Source organism: Mus caroli, unplaced genomic scaffold, assembly GCF_978045245.1.
Source record: "Mus caroli unplaced genomic scaffold, Mus_caroli_1 scaffold_3, whole genome shotgun sequence".
Taxonomy (NCBI): domain Eukaryota; kingdom Metazoa; phylum Chordata; class Mammalia; order Rodentia; family Muridae; genus Mus; species Mus caroli.
This window is the reverse complement of record NW_028227258.1, coordinates 143,530,321-143,545,408: the sequence shown is the minus strand read 5'-3', so window position 1 is coordinate 143,545,408 and position 15,088 is coordinate 143,530,321.

Here is a 15,088-nt window from a genome sequence, read left to right as displayed (position 1 = left end):
ATATTCCATACTACCAAGACTGCAGTATCTGCTGGTACAATCTACACCGACATTAAAACTCAGTCCCCAGAAGCTGAATACATGCAAGTTTGGAAGCTTACATGTGTCTGAACCAGGACGGGGAAAAGGGCGTGTGTGTGTGTGTGTGTGTGTGTGTGTGTGTGTGTGTGTGTGTGTGTGAGAGAGCCCATAAAGATGCCCAGGGTTTCAGAGTCTGGAGATAAGCATCAGGGTAAACATCTAACTTTTACTATTCAGTACAATAACTTATATACAACTTTTCAGTCAGTAAGGGTGTAGTAACATGATCATAGCCATGTAGGAATATAGGAAACATTCAAAGGACCATGGCTCCTCCAGATCAAAATGACTCTCCATGATCCTAAGTTAGAGGAAATATACCATGTGTTTCAAAAGAGTGATCCTGAGAAAATCAGTGAAGTGCAAGGTCAGACATGTAGACCATGAACAACAAAAGTGATAAAAATAGATTAGTGTATAAATGAGAAATCCACTAAATAAAAAGAAGTTATGTTTCTGAAAAGTTAACCAATAAGAAATATTGAGACTAAAAACATCAGTTAACTAAATAAACTTTAGACCATGAAGGAAATCTGAAAAATACAAAAGAACCAACATAATTTGCTGTGTTTTTACCAGACCAGAGTAGAATGAAACCAGAAAATTATATAATCAATGAGAATAATATTGAAAAATATACAGAGATTACAGAAATTTCATAGTTATTTTTATGTTCTTCAGGAACAAATGAACAATTAAAAAACAGAAGGGGATGGGTAAGAGATTTAAAATCTCTAAAAATAATTGTGTTAGCCTTCCATTGCTATAACATAAACCCTGGGGGGGGGGACAACTTGAAAAAGACAGTGTTTGTTTTGTTGTTTCTTGCCTATGGCAAGGCCACATCACTGCAAAAAGGATACAAGCTGCTTACCACATAGCAGCAAGGAAGCAGCAAGCTAGGCTAGGCGAGCACAGGGTTGGAGGAGTATGTAGATCCTAAGGGCTCATCCATCAGTTAGTGCCACCTGCCAAGCTTTTGTCTAATAGTCCATTCATTGATGAAGTCAGAGCCCTCATGATCTGTTTACTTTTGAATAGCTTTGGCAAACAGCTTTAGAGGAACATTTTAGACAAAACCCAAAATGCCACTAGAGTAAGAGGGAAGTTCATTGTGATAAGTGATAATCTAAGAATTTGAATTCAACATAAAAGAAAAGTGGCCAAGAAGTGTACAGGGAAGCATGGAGGGAGGAGGAAGCACAAGGACAGAAAATGAGCACAATGTTCAGTTCTCAGGAATGAAGTCATGCTGTGCAGTTCAGTACTGTGGTGCTAAACTACTGTGGTCTGACACTTGTGACATAAGCCAAAATAAACATGTTCTCCTTCAAGTTGTTTTCCCACAAACTATTTCTCAGCAATGGAATGCTAACAACAAGAGTTCTCAAAGACTAGATAGAAAGTTTCTAAAGATCCAGAGATGAGTCACTTAAAGGTTCACAAACTAACAAAACAATAAAACAAAGATGTAAATACTGACTCCCCCGACCTGTGACTACATATGGCATACATGTCACCTATTTTCATGCTATTGTAATATAAAAATGTAGAATTCAGTGACAATAAAATAAAACATCCACACATTCCTCAACAGCCTAGATAGAATTTTTTAAAAATTATAAAAAATAGTTATTAAAACTCTATCTACTAAACCTCAAAAGTGTAGGGTCTGAAACTCCATGAGTGATGATAGGTGAGAGTGAATGTGGATTTTCCAACATGTTCCAGATCCTCCATCCAGGGCATGCGGTGTCTCTTTGGTATTTTTATGTTCTTCTTTCTCCTACTTCTAAGGTTTGAGTTCCCAAGTAATGATCAGTACATCTGAGAAAGCAGTGTCGCAGTAGCTGCCTATCTGAAGATTGTTCCCTTTTCTCTGTCACCCAGATAAGGCTTACTGCACCCTTCTTGCGATATGAAATTTCTAAAATGCCAGATGGTTAGGTGTGGTATCTGCTGGGTTTTGATTCTGTTCTATGGCTGCACACTTCCCAAGATCCACAACCTGTTAAGCCACCACGATCAGAACTTCCTTTTAAGCTTAAATCCTACAGCTTATCATTATAACCAAATCCTTTATGACCTAACCATACAGAGTTAAGACAGAATCTACATCACTATGTATCTATGGGAGGATATACTGAAAGAAAACTTACAAGCTCCCTGGCCTCACTCTCTGTTTATGATCATGAACTTTAGGTTCATTGGATGATGTCTGGCCATCAGTTTTCTTAATGAGAGATATGGAACTTGCTGGAATTTACTAGACTATCATTGGCTATTCCTTTCTCTCTCTCTCTCTCTCTCTCTCTCTCTCTCTCTCTCTCTCTCTCTCTCTCTCTCACACACACACACACACACACACACACACACACACACTTTGGAACCAGCACCTATCAGGCTTTAGCTGTGACCCACTGCACTTAAACTCTTCTCACTAAGTTCAAACCCAGGATTCAGTTGTATTACCCATAAACTTGACTCCCAGCAACTAGCAGAGACAAGAAATTCTTTGTGGCAATGCAAATTCATCACTGCCTTCCAGAATATCATTCTTCCTTGTTTTCACCCCTCCCTTGCTTATCTTTCTCAGACTCTTGTTTCTTCTTCACATCACTGTCCTCTTAGGGCAGAAGCTCTAGTTCTTTGTCTTCACTTGCATCCATCATCAGTCGCAGCCTGGTGACACTGCTGAATCTCAGCGCTTTGTACATAATTTCTTGGATAACTTCCAAATGTATATCCCCACTTAAGACATTTCAGAAATATGAAGTCATTTGCCTACCTGACTTCTCCATGTGGATGTTCACTAGGAAGCTAAAATTTCAGTGTAAAACTCAACTCCGGTCTCCCTTACTAAACCGCCTTATCCACAACATTCTCTATCGTCTTTCCTGTTTCTCAGCCTAGAACTTTGGGGATCTTTAGCATTCCTTTTTGTCTCTCTTTCACATGATTGCAATCACTGTTTTGTAAGATTTCATGAGCTTTACCTTTTCTGCATATTTATACAGAATCTGAGGACTTTATGCTACTTCTCCTGTCACCATTACTATCAAATGACCTGGCTCCTGTTACTGTCCATTACAACAGTAGCAGCAATGGCAGGTCTTTCTAAACATAAGTATCATTCACTAACAAACCTATACGTACCACACTCACAACAGAAATCAAAGTCAATAAAGTGGTTGACAAAGCTTTAAAAACTTGCTCAGTCCTAGTAGTAACAAGATGGTTTCTTCCCTGCTTCTCTAGAACTCAAAGAACATCCTCTTCTCCTTCAGCCCTTTGCTTAAAGATTCACATAGCTAGTTACCAAACTTAATGTATTGTCTGACCATCATACTCATTGTCTATGGTGATTCCTGTTTAAAATCACACTCACTCATATCCTGACTCCTCTCAGTCTGCTCACTTTTGATTTATATTGATGTTATTATCTGATAACATACATTGTAATTTAATTTTATCATTTATTCATTATGCGTCATTCTACTGTTTGTCTCCCATGTGTGTACATATTTTCCAAAATGTAAAGATTTTCTGTATTTTGAACTAACATCTCCAAGCATCTAGAACAGTATGTTGAAAGGATGAACAAATGATTCTAGGCTGAGAATGCAGATCAAAGATCAGAAAGGCAAGCAGCCATGTCTTGAATTGCATTGATGAACATAAGAGAGGAAGCTAAAAATCTGAAGAGTGGGAATAGTGAATATGCCAAATTAAGACTGTGACCAGATCAAGGCAAGAATGTACACAGCTGGATAAATAAAATGAGAGAAAGAACAGCTGCTTGAGAATTAGAAGGTCAGATCTACCAGAGCTTACATATTTGTTCTGACTAAGTAAAATGGCGAACTCTTGAACTCTAAGTGTGCTCAATAAAGGTCCAAAGTCCAAGTCTTCCAAGAAAACCAAGAATAACTCTAAAATAGAGACTACATAGGAACTAGCCTAAACCAAGCTTGAAAAGCAGCCTAAAACCAGCAATCTACAAGCCATGCCCTGGGAGCAAATCCTAGCTCCCTTAAAAAGAACAGGAAGAAGCCAGGCAGTAGTGACACACACCTTTAATCTCAGTACTTGGGAGGCAGAGGCAGGCAGATTTCTGAGTTAGAGGCCAGCCTGATCTACAAAGTGAGTTCCAGGACAGTCAGGGTTATACAGAGAAATCCTGTCTCAAAAAAAGAAAGAAAGAAAGAAAGAAAGAAAGAAAGAAAGAAAGAAAGAAAGAGAGAGAGAGAGAGAGAGAGAGAGAGAGAGAGAGAGAGAGAAAGAAAGAAAGAAAGAAAGAAAGAAAGAAAGAAAGAAAGAAAGAAAGAAAGAAAGAAAGAAAGAAAGAAAGAAAATAAAAGGAACTGGAAAGGTCTAAACAACAGGTAGACAGCAGCTTGGCTCTTCTTTGCTTCCATGTGCATTTTAGAGTTGTGTTTGTTTGTTTTGTTTTTAAGTTCCTGTGGAAATGTTCTGGAATCCTGATAGGGCTTTTGTGTGTTACACAGAATCGTAATAGAGCTGTTGTATCTGGCAGTAATCTGCAATGATGGCACCTAAGCTTTGAAGTAGGCTTTTGTCAGTGATTGTTATCTGAGATTTTTATGCGGTTATTTCTTTGAAGATATCTCCCAGCCCTTGAATATCTTAAACCAGAGACATGTTGGCAGACCAGGAAGTCTCCCATGGGTGAAAATTGCTTACATGATAGTTATTTCAAGATAGCCCCTAGGTCAGACAGGATGTTTTGATAGGCAGAAGTAAGGCAGACTTACTAAAGGTACTTTTTGTGTAACAATAACAAGAGCTTCAAGGAGGCTGTAATACTCCCACGGAGACCCTTCCCCTGCTGCTAAGAAGTCTGGATTCATCCTTTTGTGGATCTCTTTCTTCCATCAATTGTCCCACAACACCAACATTTGTGGAATCATCATAGAATGTGACTCGAGTAGATATTTTCATAGTATTAATTCTCTTCATGTGAGATGTGTTTTCATTTACTGTGCTTTCTTTTGTTTCTTCCATCCACATTCAACAATTTCAGTGTGCATTTGCAATTAGTTTCTAGCACTTCTTAGCTGTGGAGAAAGGTTTCTACACTATTTCCCTTTCTCTCTTTAGAAAACAAACTGGCAAAGAAACAAAAAACAGAAAATAAAAAAACGAAAGAAAAAACCCCACAAGAAACACACTTAGAGAGCAACATCCATAAAGAAACACAAAATCAGAAACCATGATATATAAGCAAAAGAGCAGTAAGACAAAAATATGTCTGAAAATATCCTTGAGTTTGTTTTGTGTTGGCCATTCAGTGCTTGGGCATGGGGCCTACCACTAAATATGGTTTGTTTGCCCAGTAAAACTCCATTGGAGAGAGTTAATTTTTCCCATGCAAGTGGTTGTCAATTGGAGATAGTGTTGTGTTTTATAAAAAGAAAAGACGGCAGGAATATGTTTGGTGGAGGCCTGGTATGGTATAGAGGAAGAAGAAGAGGGTGTCTCTGTAGGACCATGCAGAGACATCCTTTCCCCTTGAGCCATATGGATATAGTATGGAAATAGAGTTTATTTAGGACATGGTGAGGAGAGTTGAGGAGGTAGTAGAGATAGAGAAAGAGAGAGAGAGAGAGAGAGAGAGAGAGAGAGAGAGAGAGAGAGAGAGAGAGAGTAGAAGAGGCCAGCCATAAACATGTGGAGAGAGGGAAGAGAGGAATGAGAAGAGAAAGGACAGAAGGAGAAGAGGGTGAGAGAGCAAGAAAAGAGCAAGAGAGAGAGGTTGGGACAAGCAGCACCTTTGGTAGTGAGTTGGGCATACATGGCTGTTGCCAGGTAATTATGGGGCAGAGTCAAGGAGAAATGCTAACAGATAGGCCTTTGAGTAGGGATTTGTCTACTTTGTGTCCAATTCCCCCTCTTAAAATTGGGATGTCATCTGACTTGGACCTATGCAGGCTGTCACAGTATCTATGAATTCATATGTACATCATCCCTGTCACAGGCTCTGAAATCAAGTAAATTTAACACTTTGAATTTGTAGTCTGATTTTTAAAAAAAAAAGTAGTTCTAATAGTTCTTACATAAAAAAATGTAAGATATTTTTCTAAACATATAATCTTAATTTGCAAACAGGAAGTGTTAGGTTTTGTAAAATGGTGGTATAATACAGCGTAATGCAGAGGTGGCAGTGGTCTGAAAAACTTGGCAGGGTCAGCAAAGGTGTTCTCCTGAATAATCATATTATACAACAGACCTAGTATAAAGTTTACTGAGCAAATGAGGAGAGTAGGGACCTGGAAAGGGGCAGAGATGGAAAAGGGGCAGACAGAGAAGGTCAGAGAGATGAGAGAGAGAGAGAGAGAGAGAGAGAGAGAGAGAGAGAGAGAGAGAGAGAGAGAGAGATTCAAGCTATTGCTAGGTCACTGTTGCTAGATTCCAGCAAAGAGCCTAGTGGGATTGTCTGTAAGCCAATGAAAAGGTCTTTACCATTCCCTCTTTTATGAGAATGTCTTTCCTGTCATGTTTTTTGTCTCATTACTCTTGGATGAATCATTCTTCCTGCTTCCAAACTACATTAATCAAAACAGCATAGTATGAGCATAAAGTTAGATGCAAAGGCCAATGGAACAGAACAGAAAACACAGAAAAAAAAAAACCTCAAGCATATATGCTAAACTCATTTTCATCAAGGTCTCCAAGAAAACATGATGGGGAAAATCTAATGTACAGTGTTAGAAAACTTGGGTATCTATAAGCAACAGAATGAAACCAGATTTTGCATTCTATCATATCTGAGCACCAGCTTAAAATACATTAAAGACCTGAATCTTAGACTTGAAGCCATTAATCCCTAAGAGAAACAGTCAGAGAAAAAGCCTTTCACATTAGCATTAGCAACTATTTTTTATTTTTCTTTTTATTTTCAATGTGTCACACAAAAAAACTGAGGCAACAGAATAAAAACTAAGCAAATGGGATCACATTCAACTGAGAAGCTCTTCACAGTAAAGGAAACAGGAGACAGAGCAGCCCAGAGAGACCAGAGGAAAACATTGACCAACAATATATCCGGGGAAGGGGTTGGAGCTAAAATACATAAGCCCTTTACTCTGAGGTAATGTCTATCTTTGTGATTGAGGTGTGTTTCTTGTATCCAGCAAAATGATGTATCCTGTTCACATTCATTCTGTTAGCCTGTGTCTTTATTTTGTGTAATTGAGTCCATGTTGAGAGATATTAGTGACTAGCAGATGTTACTTACTGATATTTTGATGGTGGTGGCAGTATGTTATGTGTGTGTGTGTGTGTGTGTGTGTGTGTGTGTGTATGTGAATGTATGCTATGCCTGCAAACAGAAGCCTAGCAATACTGTCTCCCAGGAGGCTTCATCCCACAGTGAATGGAAACAAATGCAGAAACCCATAGCCAAAGATCAGGTGAAACCTGGGGAGGAGATAGGACTGAGTAAGCCAAGATGGCAGTGGGGAAGGGAGGGAGGTCAAGGACACCACAAGAAGATCTATAGAGTCAATTAACCTGGGCTAACGAATCTCAAAGAAACTGTATCGCCAACCAAAGAGTATGCAGGGCCTGGACCTGCATTTCCTGCACATTTGTAGTGGATGTGCAGCTTGGTCTTCATGAGGGTTCCCTAACAACTGGAGCATGGGCTGGCTCTGATTCTGTTCACTGCCAATGGATCCCCTTTCCCTAGCTGGATTGGCTGGTCAGACCTCAGTGGAGGAGAATGAACTTAGTAGTACTGCAACTTGATGTCCCAGGATGGTCAGGTACCCAAGGAGGTCTGCTCCTTCTCTGAGGAAAAAGGGGGGACCTTAGAAGGTATTTGTGATGTTGGGACTTGGGGGGGGGGGGGCTGTGGCCAGGGTATAAAGTGAATAAATAAATTACTTAATGGATACAATGGAAATAAACTTCCTTTCCCCTTAGCATCTTATAAGGCTTTACTGGAACATACTATCATGTTACTCTAAATTAGAGGAATTTCAGTAGACTAGATATCAGAGTGGAAAATATCACTTTCAGTGTTGGAACACATGGAAGAACCACCTACAGATACATCATGTATTTTATTTAGCAACGGTGTTTAAAACTTGTTTGAGTTTTGTACCTGAGTACTGAGACCATTGTCATCATGTAGCCACAGTCCACGATCAAGGATGGGATGTAAAAGCACTGCCTGGGTTTCCTCACTTCATGATGTGGTAGGTTGTGGTGCTTGAGATTGATAGGGAATGGCCTCAACTCTGGTTGAAATAGATTTAAGGTTTAAGGAGTAGTAGACAGACAGAGAAGAATCGGTATTGAAGGAGGGATGGAAGGAAAAGAGAGAGGGAGGGAGAGAGGGAGGGGAGAAAGGAAAGGGAGGGAGGGAGGAGGAGAGACAGAAGGACAGAGGGAGCAATGAGAGACAGGGAGAAACAGAGTCAAAGAGAGAGGGGGAAACAAATAGACAGAGAGGTTCTGATGCTGCAGTGGGCAAATGCTGCTCTGTTTTATTCTTTTTAAACAGCTGGACATTCCCAGATATAAGTACAGAGAGCTCTGGGCTTCTTTGTTTAACTTTCAAACTCATCTATGGAGCAATCATATTATTTGGTAATATGGGTTGCTGTAACTAAACATTTACTAAATGTTTAGCTTAACTTAAAATATGTTAATGTATTTCTTTCACAGAATCAGATAACTACCTAATTTTGTAGGAAAAAATTGCCAATGTTTTTTCGTTTCTTTAAGAATGATTTAAACTCAGCAGGCATCTCACCTCAGAAATAGCAAGGCATTATTTAATTTAAAGGTGCTTTAGTGTGACATTTTAAGCATTTTGAGAAGTGCATAAAAGACAGTGGGGCTGCTTCACAACATCATTACACTGATAATGACCAGGGCCATTTCATTTGCATGAAGCCATTTGATTATAACATTGGGAATCAAGTGAATTGTGTTTGGAACCATTTGTTCACACTATTTATTTTATCATAATACATATTTATTGGTATTTTATTCACAATGTAAGTCACATGTTAATAACAGTTTAACAGGCTTTAGAGACAAGCCTTTTCACATGTTCAATAACAAGTTCATGACTAATTCTACAAGGTACATATACCCACAAAAGGCTCCTAATTGTATATAGGGCATAATATTATAGTCATAGCTAAGCAGAGATTTATTTATGTGATATAGTTGCCAGAGTTGTTAAACTGAATAATACAATAAGTTAAATTTCAATTAAAATTAGCAATGAATAAAGTTTTACTTTAATACAACTGTGCAATGTATAGAAGAAAATACTTAAGTTTTAAACAACATTGCTTATTGAAATTTGAATTTAACACAGCATCATATATTTTATTTACCAACTCAAACCTAGAAAAATAAACTTCAAATCAACTTTAAATAATCTACTGCATGGTGGGGAATATGGTATGTATACCCACAGGAGTTTGAAACATATTATTATGAGCCCACAGTAAACAGAGGAAGGATAGTCACTAATTTAATGCCCACATGGATGACATAGTGATATTCTCTCTATTTTTTTAAAAGAAAGAAAAATCTAATAAATAATAGATATTTCAAGCTAATGAAAGCATACTTCAATTGTATGTCAGAAATAAGACATTTAGAAACAACCTTGAGCTCTCAATACCCCATCTTCAATAAATTCATGCTACTCTGGTCTTAGATATTGCCAGAGAGCTCTAGAGAATAATTACTCCTTGCAAATTACATACTCAGAATTACTTTGTATTGTGTAATTGTGTAGAGGAGTCTATTAGAAAAAAGTGTGTGTGTGTGTGTGTGTGTGTGGTGTATATATGTAGTGTTTGTGTGATATGATACTATATGTATTTTTCTGACACTGGGTAGCCTAGCCCATGAGATTGCACTGTAGAGAAACATGAACCCATGATAGAAATCTTCCCATAAATGTTGATGGAATCTGATACTACCAATCTAATAAAGTTATAAGAGGGGAACAGATGCAGGTTCCAGGTTATCTTGACGCACTCCATTGAAAACTCTAAATTCTCATTGCTGGTAGTTCAATCAAGGTTCACTGCACCACTAATAGCCAAAAGGTAAGGCTAACAGCAATTCCATACCTGCAGAACTGACAAAAAGCTACCCAAGCTTCCTTCTCCCCTTTCCTCATTTCTGATACCGTGTCCCAATGTTCATCTAAATTTCTTACTTGCCAGGAGAGTATAGGAAGAAGGATGAAGATGACTGCATCTCATATGCATTGTGTAAAGGACGAGTGATGCAAGGACTGATAGTGATATCATTACTGCTGATGAATGAGCAGCCCTGTATGTCCAGAAGCCACTAAAAGCATCTACCTCTGTATGCTGTGTGTGTGATATGTGAGCTTCTTGTCAGAAGTGTTCATAATTAATGAGAGGAAGGAGCAACAGATAGAGGACAATGCATTAATGAAGCAGGAAAGTCTTTTGCTTTTTGGAGATGGAGACTCCAAAAGGACTCTCATTGTTTCAGCTGACTTTGGTGTCAAGCCAAGCCAGAGGCACTGAATGCAGACATACTTGGCTCCACGTTATCTCTATGGCCCCCAGTGCCCCGGAGATACCACCATGACTGTACAAGTCGATGCCAGACCAGAGAACACCAGCAGTGCTTTTCCTTCTCCTTTTTGCTATTTTTAGATAATTTTGAATAACAACCTATTCCCCTCATTTATTATTCTTGATGAATAGTAAATTATTCTAATAGCATTGACTGTTCTATTCATTCATTATTTGAGGATGATTAGAAGTGAATAGCTATTATGAAGCCTCACCAGTTCCCAAAATTAAACCTCAGAATGTTGTGTTTCCTTTTGGCTCTGAGTAATTATCTCTGTTGCTTCCTCTAATTCACACACACACACACACACACACACACAGCTTTTTTGCTAGTGGTAGTCTGCTTTGACTTGACTCAGGATGTCCCCATTTAAAAGTTATCCTGGGAAATGATGGATGAGCATCTAAAATGCCACCTTCCCATACATACCAGAATTATGTAGAGGTTCAGTATCCAACTATTTTCTCACAACCAATTTATTTAAGCACATGGAATACCACATAAGGCATGGCTTGCAGATGGAAGCAGGATGATTCAGAATGCTATTTATTGAATAATCTGTGAGGTTCTTATCTGAGGACAAAGTAACAATTCAGGGTGAAAGTCATACTACTATATAGTACTTAAATAATAAAATTTGGTATTAAAATCCATAATCTGAGCATTTGAGGCCTTGGTATACGTCTTTGTTTTTCATTCTACCTCTGTGTGTGCAGCTGGTGGTATCTCCGGGGCACTGGGGGCCATAGAGATAACGTGGATCCTAGGACACTGTGCCTGGCAGGCAAGCTTGCACTGCTAAGTTGCATGTAAGTCTTTTTTTAAATGTATTTTATGTAAAGGTCTGGTTAAGTTCCCGCAGACTAGCCTTGAACTTGCAATGCTCCTGCCTTGGCTGCTTGACTATTTAAGATTATTGAGTAGTACTAGTAGGCCTACTCCTCTGTAGTCACATGCCCGATAGTATACCAACTATGCTGCAGAATTAACCAAAGCAAGTATTTGTCTCCAAGTACTATATCAGCCTTCCTGACATTTTACATTTTGTTTCCTTTGGCCTGTAATAGATTTTCAGCCCCTCCACACTATCTCCTATCTCTTTTTCTCTGAAGACATTTTAAATCTCTTGTTTAATCCCCTGACCTCAATACTGAATTCTCTCCTATGATTGTGCACTGTTCTTCCGAAGGACATCATCCATAATTGCCAACTGTCCTATGTGACTTGGCTTTTTGTAGGTAATTCATGGGTCATGTTTATGCAAAAGGAATATTAAATTGATATAAATATATAAAACTAGGTACAGAATAGATTATTTTGGTAATCATATCAGATGATATAGTAACTCCAAAGCTCTTCCAATTTATAAAAGCAATAAGATATTGACAAAATACAGATACACTTTTGTTAGAACGCAGGAAATAGTCAAAAGCTTTTAACAATGCAGAAATTACTGTATTCAAGAAGAAGTTGTATTTCATGATGAGAATAATGACATTGAGATTCATGACACATTAGCTCACCCTAAACCCATTCTCAAAGCCCTCGTCTCAATGGTAGACTTGAAATTTTCAGTATTCCTAGTATGAGAACTGGGAAGAGCAGGAGGATGTATTAGCTGAGAACTGCTATCATTTGTTCTGACCAGTGTGGCTCAGAGCTCCACCAGAGCTCACATCACACTACAGAAACAGTAGTGGGTAAGGAGGGTTAGAAGCTAAGGTGAGTATATTGCTAAAAAATATTTCTAGGCAAATGGTTCAGTTGTAGCTGCCAAAAGCAGCAAATTAACATTTAGAGCCCGAACACACACACACACACACACCATTGGAAGTAAAGGGAGAACAAGATGATTTTGCATGAAATTTGAAAGGCTTCGTTATATTCTTGCAACTCAAGAAGAGCACACCATGTACAAGGCGATTTGTGTGGACAGAAGATGCTGAGGAAGTACAAAGTTCTCAGCTCTAACTCAGCTTGGTTTTCATGCAGGAGGACAGTAAGGGCTAAAGAATGGCTGTAATTTTTGAGCAATCAAAGGAGCACTCGAGTAAACACAGGAGAGACTGGGAAGGGAGGCTTTCTTACCTTTCTGAACTTTGAAGGAAATCTCTGTCTAATTACTACCTGACCACCAAGAAAACCAAACAATGAATTCAATGGCTACGCATGACCATGAATTGAATTTTATAAAGAGCAATAAATGGAGGAAGAGTGGATCCTGTAGAGATGAAAGTATATATGAATATAGCATAAACAAACAAACAATGCAAAAATTTTAAGTGAATAATAAATCCAAAAGTTGTTTTTTTGAAAACATTGATTAAATTGGGAAATCTTTAATTAAACTATAGAATAAGAGAAAGCCATTTCTAATGGTTACAACCAGGAATAAAAGCAGGGACCCTCTTCTGAACTTATAGGAAAAATTTATTCCTAGAAAACAGAATAAATATTTTAAATCAAATAATTAAATGAATAATATGAAATAAAAATAAAAATGCTAAGCATCACCACTATTTTAAGAAGTGATAGAGACATATAATGAAGACAGACAAAGACGTCCAATGCACAGGGGCCCAGGCCTCTAGCACCACAACAACTAACTGGTAACCTTAACAAATGTTTAAACAAAGTAAGGCAGACCAATTCTAATTAAATCTACAGTGGGGAAAACTTTTTAAACTATATATATATCAGATCAGAGATAGATAAAGACAGTATTAAAATACTCAGAGATAAATATGCCTAGTAGACATAAAAATTCTCGACCTAAGATGAACAAGTCCAACCTAGTAACATATTAAAAATTAAACATCAATTTGGATTTATCCTAGGAATACAACCTGATTCATTTTATATGTGTATCCATGTGAGTTTGTGTATATAATGTATGAGCACACATATACATTTTGTCATTTTTAGTAGCCAAAACAATACTGGAAAAACAAAATTTAAATTATAAATATGACTGTTTAAAACCTGTCTTATAAAATTCATTCTTATAAAAGCAAAGTCAAACCATTATATTTTATATTTTTGTATGCCTTTATTACATATATTTTACATAAATTTATAATTTTTGTATTAAATGTCTAGCATACAACTATATCCCCTATATTTTAAGTTACATGCTCTTTGATAGATTTTGTATACAAAACATTTTTGTAACATTATTTACTACTTCAAGAACAGAAATAATTCAATCTTTCTAGTCTGATAGATTTAAATTGTTTTATTATTTTTATTTGGAGTGAATCAAACAAGTTACTGTACATATGACATAATGCTTTTGTTTGCTCTACAGAGAATATCCGATGTTAAATTTTATTTGAAATGATTCCCACTGGAAAAGAAGATAACGTATGTCATGGTTCAACAGCATTTACTAGACTGACATTTTGAACATATGACCAATATCAAGAAAAGCAGTTTTGTTTGGCCAGGATATCAGACAAAACCAAATACTCAGACATTCTAGAGCTGATATGAATTCAACCAACTGTGGAAAATTGTGTAGGATACTGACTTGTCTGATATCTGGAGGGACTTATAAGGCATATTTATCATCAAAACTTACCATATTTTTCCTGCTCTGGAGACACATTTTTCTTTGAATAACTGTTCAGTCATAGGTACAGAAGTTTCAATCTCCCGGCAAAGTGCCATACATGCTCCCTACCTATACACTTGGACACTGCCTGTGTAAATCCAATACTGTCATTTACTGCAGATGTCCCACCAAGATGTTTTAGTTTATCAAAAGTTTATTTCCTGACCTATAAAGTCTTGATATATCCACATCACAGTATTATGCAGAGTATCTGAGATGAATGATGTCAACCACCAAGTGTGTTGCTGTTTTCATAATGCTTGTTCAGTATACTATTATTGGGGCATATCCTTTTAGTTAGGTTATATATTTTTTACAACCTCCAGGGTGATTTATTTAGAGACTGACTGTGAACTCTGTGGGATTGGAATCTGTCAATGTAACCATGATCCTTAACACAGACCTCTGTCTTGGTGTCTTAGAAACACCAGGCAACTGAATTGTCAGAGTTGGAACAAAAGTCTCCTCTTTCTCACAGTTAACTTCAGGAAAGAGGGCACCTGTTTCTCTAATAGCAGTTCCTCCTCAGTGGATCATGACCTAGAGTGAATAACTGAGTCCCTTCCCCATTGCTAATCCGGCTTCTCACACTCACTATCTGTGTCCTGGAAAAACGGTACCACTTTCCTAGTCCTCTGAGTCTGATACCTTTTCTAAGTTCAAGATTGTAGTACCAAGAGCTTCTGCTTAGTGGGAGCACAGGACACAGTGTGTTAGTCATCCAAGGACACACTTTTCAGAGAGCAAAGCATCGCAGAACTGTTCAGTGTTTTCACCACCATACTA